General features: G+C 39.6%; 1 long non-coding RNA gene across 2 annotated transcripts in view; it reads right to left on the minus strand.

Annotated features, from left to right (window-relative positions):
- Positions 1-14442, minus strand: part of LOC123381819 — an 81711-nt gene that overhangs the window by 53459 nt on the left and 13810 nt on the right. For both annotated transcript variants that reach the window (XR_006589265.1, XR_006589266.1), the window contains exons 3-4: positions 8093-8149; positions 979-1088 (exon numbers count right to left, since the gene is read on the minus strand). This is a non-coding gene — a long non-coding RNA (uncharacterized LOC123381819). The remainder of the gene's footprint in view (positions 1-978; positions 1089-8092; positions 8150-14442) is intronic.

Here is a 14442-nt window from a genome sequence, read left to right on the forward strand (position 1 = left end):
CTACAAACTTGAGCCAAGTCCAGTCTGCTTTTGTAAATAAAGTTTTACTGGAACACAGCCACACTCATTGATTTACACATTGTTTATGGCTGCTTTAATACTACAATGAGAGTGATGAGTGGTTGTGATGGATAGTGGTTACGATATTGCCCAAAGAGCCTAAAATAGTTACTATCTGGCCCCTTACAGAAGAGCTTGCAGAGCCCTGCTCTAGAGAATATAAATTGGTAGACATTGCCAGAATGTTTTATATTAAGTGGTAAAAATCCCACCTTGAAACTGAAGCAATTCATTTTATCGCACTTTGGAAGATTCTATGCTACTACTGTTAATGTTGACATGCCAGAAAAAAAAAAAAACAAAACTATGTGTAGAAAGTAATTTATTTCTTCCTCAAAATGGGAGCCAGGGATTAAAAAGAAAAGAATGTATGAGCTTATTTATGTTGTGTATGTGAATAGGGGGTGTGGGTAGAATAAGTTTCAAGCAAGTCTAATATATGTAACTTCTACAATTAGGTGCTCTATATAGGGAATTTTTTGAACTGTGTCCAGCTCCCCAACTTGGAGAGAGGTGAGAAATGGAGAAATGGATGGAGATCTATTACAAAATCCAGGAGGAGAAATGCTTTCCAGTGTTTATGAGAACAGTCCTGCCTGCAGTTTTATTCTTTCTGGAAAGTATTGTGGAAAGTTTTAGGCTTTTGGCGAGGTCTTATGCATCAAGTCTGCCATGTGACCCCATCACCCTGGTCTCAGCTGATTGGACCAAGGCTGGATGCCTGATCCAAAGGTCAAAGGCCTAGATAATAGCCTGGTACAAGGACTCTGTCTGGTAGGGATGAATACTGGCCACACCAACCACCACATGCTCTCTTTTGGGAGTTTAGAGACTTATGGAGACAGTGAATCTATTTATCAAGACTAGCAAAGCAGAAACAGAGCATACTTGTTACCACAATGACACGGCAATTATTACCTAAGAAGAAAATCTGCTGACAGAAGTAACACTGCATCCTGAGTGATGTTGTCATTTCCAGAAGTCTCACTGTGCCACAGGTGTGGTCTAGTTGTACCATTTTTGTCTCACTGGAAGAGAATGGGTTTAGTTCATAGTCAGCTCAGTTTCTTTATTCCATCACTTGCCTGATTATCTTTTTATTTTTTTCTTATTCTTTTTATTCTTTACTTTAGAGAAATGGGGGAGAGGGGCAGAGGGGAGAATCTTTTTTTAAAAAATATTTTGTAATGTTTATTTATTCTCGAGGGAGAGAGAGTTAGAGAGTGAGTTGGGGAGGGGCAGAGAGAGGGAGACACAGAATCCAAAGCAGGATCCAGGCTCTGAGCTGTCAGCGCAGAGTCAGATGCGGGGCTCAAACTCACGAACTGTGACGTCATGACCTGAGCCGAAGTTGAATGCTTAAGTGACTGAGCCACCCAGTTGCCCCCAATACTTTTTACTTTAAATTGACCTACACAGGGTCATGTGAAAAGGTTGCTCACCTGTACTTGATCACGCAGTGATAACCTTACCCCTTGTTCCCTAGTATTCACTCACTGGGTCAGAACTACTCATTTCTATAACAGAGCAAGTCTGCTGAGCCTTTCTATTACTCTCCCTGATATGTGCTCCTTTTTTTCCTCCTTTTCTATTCTTCCATATGGCAACAACCCTGTGAGGCTGGGATTATGACCTCCCTGACCACTCCATTTCTTAGATCAGGAAACCTCAGCTCAGAGAGACTGACTCACCCAAGACCACACAGTTCATAAGTGCCTGAACTTGGATTTGAACTCAGATCGGATGGATTGTGTTAGAGGCTGAACTTTGTCTCCTCCATAAAAGGTATGTTGAAATGTTGCCCCCCTCAGTACCTCTAATCCAATATGATAGATGTCCTTATAAAAAGAATGTCATGTAAAGAGACAGAGGGAGAACTTCATGTCATAATACATGATTGGAGTGATGTGTCTATAAGCCAAGGAACGCCAAAGATCGCAGGCAAGGCACCAGAAGCTAGGACCAGGTAAGGAAGGATTCACCAACAAGTTTCAGAGGAAGTGTGATTTCAGACTTCTGGCTTCCAGAACCGTGAAACAATAATGTTCTCTTGTTCTAAGCCACCCAGTTTGTGGTTCTTTGCTACAGCAACTAACTAACTAGGAATCTAATGCAGATGGCAAAGCCATCTCTCCCCTGTGCCGCACTGTCTTAGATATTTAGGGCAGGGTTGGCTTATAAGGGATGCGCAGAGAAAGAATGTGTGCTTAAAGAGTCTAGAGATTTCATTTCAGGTGAAATCCCAAAAATAGCACCCAAAAGTACCTAAACCATGTTATTCACATTATGCTACCCGTGGATGTGAGGAAGTAGGTCCTCCAGTTGACCAAGTACGAAGTTCACCAGAAAGAGTACACCAGGAAAAATCAGATGTTCCCCTGGGACCCCTCTCCCACACGTGTTTGTCACTGCCCACCTCCTCACACCCAAATTCAGGATGACATCTAGGGACCTCCCTAGTTATATCCAATATGCTTCCCTCTTCTGTTATTTTTTCTTCTCCCCACTCCAGAACCCCAACCACCACTGATTTTTTTCTCTTCAGCGTACCCTGATTTTCCTTTAAATCTGGCAGTGCCACCCAAAAGCTTTTCTTTAATCCGACTGGAAGAAAACAGAGTACCAAAATATCTAATCCCTGCTTTACCACTTCAATCCACATGTATTCCTTTGAACAATGTGATGACTCTCCCTGGTGCTGCTATCAAGACAGGGAGTTGGGGGCAGGGAAGGCAGAGAGAGAGAGAGACAGAATCTGTGTAGCCAGAAGAGGAACAGAGAGGGTAAAAAGGAACACGAAAGTAGACATGGAAGTGGGTGACTAAGGGTCACCAGCTTTTCCTCCTGGAGTGGATGTTCTGGAGCCTCTTGACCCTTGGGAAATAAGCATTTTCCGATGTTTCCCTGCCTTCTGTTCTGAATCTCTTATTCTGATTTTTAGAAGTGAAAAAAATATTTTGATTTAAGCCATATGGCCTTTTTCTCCTTGCACTGGAGCTGTAGAAAACTCAGAGGGGGCAGGTGTGGAAAGCAGTGGCAGCAGGGTGGGTGGTACATAGGGTCTGTGTGTCTATAGCTTATGTAGCTCTGTAACTATGGCAACCATGTGCAATGTCACTTGCATAGCATCATAACATGGCCCTAGAGTTACCCCTCGCTCCTCAACTATTCCTCTTCAACGCACTGTCTGTGCTGCTGTTTCCTAGCTACCACGGCTCTGTTGTATTTTTTCAAAGTCGTGCTTAAGTATTGTTTCTGTCTACTGTGCTTGCTGTCACTCTACTTCATCTGATAGCGAAACCAAAACCCCATTTCTTACAGATACTGTTAATTGTTACAAAACTGTCAGTTCTTGGGGTGCCTGGGTGGCTCAGTTGGTTAAACGTCTGACTTCAGCTTAGGTCATGATCTCGCAGTTTGTGAGCTTGAGCCCGCGTCGGGCTGTGTGCTGACAGCTCAGAGCCTGGATCCTACTTTGGATTCTGTGTCTCCCCATCTCTCTGCCCCTCCCCTGCTCATGCTCTGTCTCTCTCTGTCTCTCAATAATAAATAAACGTTAAAAAACACTTTTTTTTAATTGTCAGTTCTTAAACACATTGAGTTATAAAGAATCTTGAGCCTATGATCTGGACAACATGACCACTTGAGACTTTTTCTAGTTCTTAAGGTCCATGCTGAATTCCATTAGAGCTAATGATAGTTGACTGGCTGCTTACTGAAAATCCTTCTTTTCTTTTCTTTTCTTTCTTTTTTTTTTTTTTTTTTTTTGCCAGTTGTTACAATTTCCCAACTACAAGAGTAGTAAAATTAAAATTTACAACAGTGTATGTAACTACATCCCATGGAGCTTGTACACAGGAAATATATGTATGTGTACCCCATAAATGAAAATTTCATTGCATTAATTCTGAAAATATATACATGAATGATTTATTTATTGTTAAGAACAATCCCCAAATCCTCAGAAATATTTCTGCTGTAATTAAATTTAAATGCTTTTTAAAAAATTCATGTGAGTTGGCAATTTACTATGTTCATATTTTAGCTTCCTTATGTTTGGTCATTAATTGTGGTATCATAAACAGCTAAGATTTAAAGCCCTTAACCTTCCCAGGCCCAAGCAGAAGCAAGATGTCAACACCCGTAAGTTATGAGCAGGCTCCCAAAGGGAATGTAATACAAAATACACTTATAATTGAATTAACTCGGGAGAGGATTCTGGGAAGATGACAGCATCAGTAATTTTTCATTTTCTCTAAATCCCTACATAAAAACAGAGAGAAAAACTGCATAGTAAAACCCCAAACCTGTGAACAATATTTACAACAGAACTAGGTGACAAGGAGCCCTCACAAACTCCAAAATATAAGTGGATGGGTACAAACCACCATGAGCCATAAGAGCTGCATGTTATCAGTGTATGTGTGGGAGAAAGGATAAGGGAGATGCATCTGTTGGACCTGAGCACAGGAAGACCCCCGAATAGCCAACGGGCATTGACTTTCTGGAAAGAGGGCAGGCCAATTTAAGAACAGCAGCTGAAACTGGGAGGGGTTTTGACCAATACCAGTATTAAGCCCAGGGGGGGGGGCGGTGGTGGATGGGTGGGGGGAAGGTCTGATAGGGCTCCCGTGACCACTCAAAACTAAGGAGAAACTGCTTAGGGTGGAATTAAAAATTTAACAGTACACGGACAACAGAGATGAGAGAAAGAAAAGCTCCAGACCAAAGTGGTGCAACATCATAAAGCAAGCTGCCTTGTTGTTTTACTTATTTATTTTTATTTTGAGAGAGAGAGAGAGCGAGAGAGAGAGCGAGCACGCAGATGGGGGAGAAGGGCAAAGGGAGAGAGAGCATCCCAAACAGACTCAGCGCTCAGCTCGACCCAGGATCATAACCCGAGCTGAAATGAAGAGTCAGACGCTCAACTGATTGAGCTATCCAGGCACTTATTTTTTAATGTTCTCCAAAACCAACAGACAAAGTTCTGTGAAGTGAGGAAAGCTTTCCTGAATGCTACCTTATTACAGAAGTTCAGGAAAACTAATTTCAAATTACAAGAAACAACAGAAAAATATAAAGGTAACATAGTTTTTATAAAGAAAAAAAAAGGAGGGGAAAGAAGCTGAATAACATCCCTACAGACAACGAGAGCACTCTGGATAGACACACCCACAAAACAGAGCAAAACTGTAACCGCTAATTCCAAATGAGCTAAAAGACATTAAGAAAATAATACAAGATATGAAACAACAGAAAAAAGAATTAGAAACCCAGAGATGAAGTGATAGGACTCAAAAATATAATTAGAAATAAAGAAACAGGGGTGCCTGGCTGGCTCAGTTGGAGGAACATGTGACTCTTGATCTCAGGATTGTGAGTTCTGGCTCCACATTGGGTGTAGAGATTACTTAAAAATAAAATCTTTTAAAGAAGGAAAAGAAAATAATAATAATCTAAGAAATAATGAGTATTCTAGAAAGGAAATAAGAGAAAATAAACTCAACAGTAGTGCCTTAAGAGAAACAAATGAAATACAAGAAAAGATTTAATTTTTTTTTTAATGAAGAAAGAGATGAAAAGATTTGAGAGAAAGCAATGGATATTGAAGAGTGACAAAGAGGATCCAAAATCAGATAAAAGAAGTCTTTAAATTTTTTTTTTTTAACATTTATTCATTTTTGAGAGAGAGACAGAGCATGAGCAGGGGAAGGCAGAGAGAGAGGGAGAGAGGGAGACAAAATGTGAAGCAGGCTCGAGGCTCTGAGCTGTCAGCACAGAGCCAGATGTGAGATCTGACCTGAGCTGAAGCCGGATGCTTAACCAGCTGAGCCACCCAGGCACCCCTAGGTAAAAGAAGTCTTTAAAGAAGAAAACAAAAATAAGGGAACAGAACAAACACCAAAACTATGTTCAAGAAAACCTTTCTGGAAAAAAAAATTGAAACAATTCAGACAGAGTACACCATGACACAGAGTGACAAATTCTGGTAAGGTTATTGGATTTTAAAGAAAAGGAAAAAAAATCCTTTGGGCCCCTAGAAAAAAAGGAATGTATGGCTTAAAAAAGAAAATATGAGATTACTATCAGACTTACTTTTTAAAATTATTATCAGAAAATGTGGTCAAATCTTTAAGATCACTAAGGAAATAAATATGAGTCAATTATGAAGAACACAGGCAAACTGTTAACAGCATCTAAGAACTCGAAGAATATTGTTCCCATAAGCCCTTCCCAAGGAATTTAGTAGTATATGAACTTCAGGCAAACAAAATGACTATAGAGACATCAACGTAAGAACTGGGGGTGAGCACTAAAGAGTTACTGGCATAACTAAGACCAAATAGGAGCTAAAACAGATTATTATACAATGGCTATATGCTCCAACGATGTAGATATAGCCTAACTATAAAATACGGATGGGGGATAACTACAAAAAATGGTGGTGGAATTAATATTATTATCTTCAGATTATTCTGGGAAGACAAAAGCTGGAGTTCAGGGTCTGTATTATTCAAGATTCTCCAGAGAAACAGAACCAATGGGATATCTATCTATCTGAAGAGATTTATTATAGGAATTGGCTCAAGCAATTAGAGAGGCCAAGAAATCCTATGATCTGCCATCTGAAGGCTGGAGAACCAGGAAAGTTGGTAGTATAATTGAGTTCAAGTCTGAAGGCTGAAAACCAGAAGAAGTGATGGTGTAACTCCCAGTCCAAGGCCAAAGGCCTGAGAATGGAGGCCTGCTTGTGTAAGTCTCAGAGTCAGAAGGCCTGAGAATCTCAAGTGCTGATGTCTGAGGGCAGGAGAGGATGGACGTCCTAGCTCAAGGGGAGAGAGAGAGAGAGAGAGAGAGAGAGAGAGAGAGAGAGAGAGAGAGAAGGGGAGAGAATTCATCCTTCTTCCACCATTTTGTTCTATTCGGGCTCTCAACAGATTGAGTGATGCCTGCCCACAGTGGTGAGGGCGCTCTTTGTTAGTCTACTGATGCAAATGCTAATCTCTTTTGGAAATACTCTCACAAACACTCCCAGAAATAACATTTTACCAGTTCTTTGGGCATTCCTTAGCCCAGTTAAGTTTGCACATAAAATTAACCTTCACAGGGGCACCTGGGTGGCTCAGTCAGTTAAGCAGTCAGTTAAGCATCCAACTTCAGCTCAGGTCATGATCTCACAGTCCATGAGTTCAAGCCCCGCGTCAGGCTCTGGGCCTGTCAGAATGGCTAATATTAACAACTCAGGCAACAACAGATGTTGGTGGGGATGCAGAGACAGAGGATCTCTTTTGCATTGTGGTGGCAATGCAAGCTGGTGCAGCCACTCTGGAGAACAGTATGGAGGTTCCTCAAAAAATTAAAGATAGAACTACCCTACAACCCAGCAATTGCACTACTAGGTATTTATCCAAGGGATACAGGTGTGCTGTTTCGAAGGGACATATGCACCCCAATGTTTATAGCACCACCATCAACAATAGCCAAAGTATGGAAAGAGCCCAAATGTCCATCAATGGATGAATGGATAAAGAAGATGTGGTGTATATATACAATGGAGTATTACTCGGCAATCAAAAAGAATGAAATCTTGCCATTTGCAACTATGTGGATGGAACTGGAGGGTATTATGCTAAGTGAAATTAGTCAGTCAGAGAAAGACAAAAATCATATGACTTCACTCATATGAGGACTTTAAGAGACAAAACAGATGAACATAAGGGAAGGGAAACAAAAATAATATAAAAATGGTGGGGGGGACAAAACATAAGAGACTCATAAGTATGGAGAACAAACAGAGGTTACTGGAGGGTTTGTGGGAGGGGGGATGGGCTAAATGGGTAAGGGACACTAAGGAATCTACTCCCGAAATCATTGTTGCTCTATATGCTAATTTGGATGTAAATTAAAAAAAAATAAAATTAAAAAAAATAATAAAATAAATAAGTAAAGGAGAAAGAACTCTGATAAACAAGGGTTTTAATTAAGAGTCTTGAAAAGGCTGTGCCCTCACATTAGGGCAAGTTAGTCTTACCTGGATAAAGGTGATATGCCTGAAGTCTGTCTCACTGCCAGAAGAAAATGAGTTCTTCTGTGGAGAGTAATATCATCATTAAGAGTCTTATAATTTTTTATATACAAAATCTAGCATTCAATTAAAAAAATCAACAATTCCAGGAAACAGGACTAAATGATTGAAAATCAAGAGACAAAACAGACCATGGAAATAAACCTACAGGGGACAAACATACTTCACTTATTTATTTAGTCATAATTTAAAAAATATGATTAGTATGTTTAAGGAATTAGATGAAAAGATGCAGAATTTCACCAGAGAATTAGTATTAATAAAAAATAAATCATTGTAAATCCTAGAAGTGAAAAATATAATAAGTGAAATTAGGAATCTAATAGATGGACACTTGTACACTGTTGGTGGGAATGTAAATTAGTGCAGCCACTGTGGAAAACAGTATGGAGGTTCCTCACAAAATTAAAAATAGAAATTACCATGTGGTCCAGTAATTCCACTACTGGGTATTTATCCAAAGAAAATTAAAATGTTAATTTGAAAAGATCTATGCACCCCTATGTTTATTGCAGCATTATTTACAATAGCCAAGATATAGAAGCAACCCAAGTGTCCACTGACAGATGAATGGATAAAGAAGACGTGGTACACATGCATGTGTGTACACACACATGCACACATACACACAGCCTGGAATATTACTTAGCCATATAAAAGAATGAGATCTTGCCATTTGTGACAACATGGATGGACCTAGAAGATATTATGCTAAGTGAAATAAGTTAGATGGAGAAAGACAAATACCATATGATTTCATTTATATGTGGAATCTAAGAAGCCAAACTAATGAATAAACAAATAAATAAAAAGCAGAAATAGACTCATAAACATAGAGAACAAATGGTTGCCCAGAGGGGAGGGGAGTCAGGGAGATGGGCAAAATGGGTAAAGGGGAGTGGGGGATACAGGGTCCAGTTATGGAATAAATAATGCATGAGGATAAAAGGTACAGCATAGGGAATATAGTCAATGGTATTGTAACAATGTTGTATGGTGACAGATGGTAGCTGCACTTGTGATGAGCAGAGCACCATGTACAGACTTGTCAAATCACTATGTCGTATACCTAAAACTAATGTAATATTGTGTGTCAACTATACTTCAATTAAAAAAATTCAGGGCACGTGAGTGGCTCAGTTGGTTAGGTGTCTGACTCTTAATCTCAGCTCAGGTCTTGATTTCAGGGTCGTGAGTTCAAGCCCTGCATTGGGCTCTAGTTGGGCGTGGAGCCTACTTAAAAAAAAAAAAAAAAAAAGATACCCAATTGATGGGTTTAAACCATCTATTGGACCCTGCAGAAGAGATTAGTGAACTAGAAGATAGGTTGATAGAAAATATCCAGATTGAAGCATAGAGAAAAGACTATGAAATATAGAGAAAAGAATATAAAAAACATATGGGACATGATTAAAGGTTTTATTATTATGATTGTCAATGGAGTCCCAGAAGGAGTAGAAATGTGGCAGGAGACATATTTGAAGAGACACTAGCCAAGAATTTCCCCAAACAGAAGACAGTAAGTCACAGAATCAAGAAGCTCTATAAATCTTTTTTTTTTTTTCAACGTTTATTTATTTTTGGGACAGAGAGAGACAGAGCATGAATGGGGGAGGGGCAGAGAGAGAGGGAGACACAGAATCAGAAACAGGCTCCAGGCTCTGAGCCATCAGCCCAGAGCCCGACGTGGGGCTCGAACTCCCGGACCGCGAGATCATGACCTGGCTGAAGTCGGACGCTTAACCGACTGCGCCACCCAGGCGCCCCAAGAAGCTCTATAAATCTGAAGCAAGATAAATACAAGAAAAACCACACCTAGTCAAACCATGAAAAACTAAATGCTAATATTAAAATGCTAAAATTAGCCAGAGTAAAAAAAAGGCACATTATCTTCAAATGAGCAACAATAAAACTGACAGCTAACTTTTCCAACAGAACTGATGGAAACCAGAAGACAATGGAGTGACATCTAAAAAGAGTGGGGAGAAATTACAGCAGACTTAGAATTCTATAGCTAGCAAAATATTCTTCAAAAATTAAGGTAAAACAGACATTTTCATAAAAATTAGAACCTACAGAGTTCAATATAAGCATATATGCACTAAAAGAAATAGTAAAAGGAATTCTTCAATGGAAGTCAAAAGAATCAACAAGAAGGCCAGAAATGCAGGAAGGAACAAACAGCACCAGAAAGAGGACATCTAAATTAGTATTGATTGGTTAAAACCACGTCTTGTGTTTAAGAAGCTTTTCATGTACCTATTCATACAGATGGACCAAACACACATTGTCATTCAAACACAGCATGTATATTCTTGCCTCTGCCCTCTGGTCTCTCCCTTGCCCATTCCTCGAGGCCAGATGTACATAATAACATCTTCAGGAAGAGTTTACTGGCTAATCCTTCATTTATGTCTCCTCTCCCACCCCTCTAACTCAGCACCATATTGTGCTGGTCCCTTATTCAGACATAAAATGGAGACCACTTTTGTTCTATATTTTAAAAATGTTTATTTATTTATTGGGGGGGGGAGGGGCAGAAAGAGAGGGAGAGAGAATTCCAAGCAGGCTCCACACTATCAGTGCAGAACCTGACGTAGGACTTCATCTCACAAACCATGAGATCATGACCTGAGCCGAAATCAGAAATCTAACGCTTAACTGACTGAGCCACCCAGGTGCCCCTTCAATTTTTGTTTTTATTTCACTTTTTGTTTCTTGATTTCTCAGATAGAATGTAAATTTAATGTCCTTTCAAGGTCTACTCTATGTTATCTATACAGTATGTGTTGCATAGATGTTTGTTAAATAATTAAATTTGTTGAAGAATCAATTGGTAATGAGTGGGCTGACCTTGTTGCTTTCTAGGACAGAATCTTCCATCCATTAGTTAATTATTATTCTGAGATCTGATAAAGGCATCACTATAAACATATACCAAAAAAGTTTTAGTAACTTCTTGAATGAAAGATCCAGGAGGGACAAATTGGATATTCACATTACATCTATAATTTTTTTTGAAATTGATTTTATGCTTGTTTAATAAAATATTTCTTGGTCTCACTGTCAAATGTATAAGGCTGGTTGCAGTATGTCACAGGTATGGCATTTATTTCATTTTAATGTGAGTCATTGTACTATTTCTGGATGCTAAAGAAATAAAAGTCACAACTCTTGAGTTCCCCAGAGGATGTAAAATCTGGAGGCTAAAACATATATATATATATATGTATGTATGTATTGAGATGAAATCTAAAGAAATATTTCAGTAACTGGAAGACACTATGGTATAGTGTAGACTAAAGCTACAATAGATAAGAAAACTAAAAATAGTAAGTGATCACACTCAAGGTGTGATTACTGGAGAAGTTATGTGAAAAGAGGTATGTTCTGGTTTTAAAGGTTAGATGGAAATATATAGAAGAGAAGAGGCATAGATTTGTTTCTAAGCAGGGAGAAAAACATGAAAAGCACAGAGGCAAAATAGTAAGTCATGTTCAGGCAACTATATACAGACAATCCTGAGGAATGGAGGGAATATGTGAAGCTAGAGAGAGGCAGAGGGGCAGTTGATAGAAGATATCAAATATGTTTATTTTTAAAATTTTTTTTCCTTTTTTAAAATTAATTTTATTTTTTTTCAATTTACATCCAAATTAGTTAGCATATAGTGCAACAATGATTTCAGGAGTAGATTTTTTTTTTTTTTTTTTTTTTTAAATTTTTTTTTTTTTCAACGTTTTTTATTTATTTTTGGGACAGAGAGAGACAGAGCATGAACGGGGGAGGGACAGAGAGAGAGGGAGACACAGAAACGGAAACAGGCTCCAGGCTCCGAGCCATCAGCCCAGAGCCCGACGCGGGGCTCGAACTCCCGGACCGCGAGATCGTGACCTGGCTGAAGTCGGATGCTTAACCGACTGCGCCACCCAGGCGCCCCAGGAGTAGATTTCTTAATGCCCCTTATCCATTTAGCTCATCCCCCCTCCCACCCCCTCTCCAGTAACCCTCAGTTTGTTCTCCATATTTATGAGTCTCTTATATTTTGTCCCCTTCCCTGTTTTTATATTATTTTTGTTTCCCTTCCCTTATGCTCATCTGTTTTGTCTCTTAAAGTCCTCATATGAGTGAAGTCATATGATTTTTGTCTTTCTCTGACTAATTTCACTTAGCATAATACCCTCCAGTTCCATCCACATAGTTGCAAATGGCAAGATTTCATTCTTTTTGATTGCTGAGTAATACTCCATTGTACATATATACCACATCTTCTTTATCCATTCATCCATTGATGGACATTTGGGCTCTTTCCATACTTTGGCTATTGTTGATAGTGGTGCTATAAACATTGGGGTGCATATGTCCCTTCGAAACAGCACACCTGTATCCCTTGGATAAATACCTAGCAGTGCAATTGCTGGGTTGTAGGGTAGTTCTATCTTTAATTTTTTGAGGAACCTCCATACTGTTCTCCAGAGTGGCTGCACCAGCTTGCATTCCCATTTTTAATTGTTTTTAATGCTTATTTTATTTTTTGAGAGAGAGAGAGAGACAGCACAAGTGGGGGAGAGGCAGAGAGAGAGGGAGACTGAAGCAAGCTCTAGGCTCTGAGCTGTCAGCACAGAGCCCAACACCGGGGCTTGAACTCAGGAACTGTGAGATCATGATCTGAGCTGATGTCGGACGCTTAACCAACTGAGCCACCCAGACCCCCCCAAATACGTTTATTTTTCAATAGTGTGGAATTTTAGTTCTCCTTTCAATAAAAATAACCTTTATGTCAACAGCCCCATCAGACCCCTTAGTGGATATAATGACGATCCCAGCTTCCTAGGCTACTAGTCGCAATAATTTTAGCCATATGAGGGTAATGGGAAAAACACACTGCAAGCGAATTACTTTTGAAATGTATTGCATGTTGACATTTGGGAAATTACACCCTGAACACAATGCACCCTGATTATTTGAGGTGCCTTCCCACCATGAAAAGATAAATTCAGTCTAACAATTAACAAAAGAAGAACTGCATGTTAGATTCATTTAAAGTTATGTTCTTTGGCAAGGTTCGTCTCAAAACTTTTGGTTACTATTCAGATGAATAACCGTGGGCAGGGATTATTCCTTTCCTAAAAACAATCTGGTCTCAAGAGTCCAGATGCCCTCATTCAAACATATTTCAGGTCAGCCTCTGGCAGTGACTGTCAGCCTAGCCCCATCTTGTGAAGAATTCTATTGTGCCCATTCTCTCTGTACCCAACGTATCAGTGCTAGAGATGACCCTGCTAAGCTGGCTTCCTTTTCACTTTCTGGAAAAAGCACAGCCACACTTTTCTATGAAAAACAAATGAGTCTTCACTTCTCTATTCCCACTCAGCAAATTCCTCTGGCACCACTGGGCCATCTCATCATGAATATACATTTGCTCTAGCCCTTCCTCCTCCTCCAACAAGTTTTGTGTTGATGGGCTTCTGGGCTGAGCCACAGTAAGTTCAGCAGTCCTAAATCCAGAAGCACAGATAAGGAATGAGTTTGACAAAGGGCCTTCTGAGATACCATAAATGCTATTTCAAGGCAAAGCCTTCCTTGTTTATAGAATGCATCCAATTTGTGTGCTGAATAGAGCAATGTGATGAGAGGAAAGGCAGACGGACAGGGAGAAAATGGGACCTCACATGAAGATTACAGCAAAGATCTGGAAATTAACTGGGAATGCCAAAAAGGAGTAAGGATATAAATGGAATAGTGAAGGGTCAGTAATGTCCACATAAATCAGACCAGATTATTATTTTGATCATTGAGCTCAGCATGCATATAACCATGGCTTTATATATAATAGCTCTTGGCCATGAATCTGCACTTTGGAGTAAGAGAGACATGGGTTTGAATCCTGGCTTTACTGCATACCAGATTAATGATTTTGATTCTGTTATTGGACTTCTTCAAATCCTCATTTCTTTATTTATAAAATGTGAATGCTAATAGTATCTCCTTCAATGGGATTATTGTGAGGATTTAAAAGACAGTACTTGTGAAGAGCTTATCACTTTGCCTAGCATGCAGCAAGCACAAAATACATGTTATCTTTTATTGTTTTAGAAATTTAGGTTAGTCTAATTTCTCTAAGGCAAACTGGTTTAAACTCACTAGGAGGAATGTCTAATTAAAAGAATCTTATGCTGGAGTGGCTGGGTGGCTCGGTCGGTTAAGTGTTCGGCTTTAGCTCAGGTCATGATCTCACACTTGGTGGGTTTGAGCCCCGCGTTGGGTTCTGTGCTGACAGCTCAGAGCCTGGAGCC

Source organism: Felis catus, chromosome E1 (assembly GCF_018350175.1).
Source record: "Felis catus isolate Fca126 chromosome E1, F.catus_Fca126_mat1.0, whole genome shotgun sequence".
Classification (NCBI taxonomy): domain Eukaryota; kingdom Metazoa; phylum Chordata; class Mammalia; order Carnivora; family Felidae; genus Felis; species Felis catus.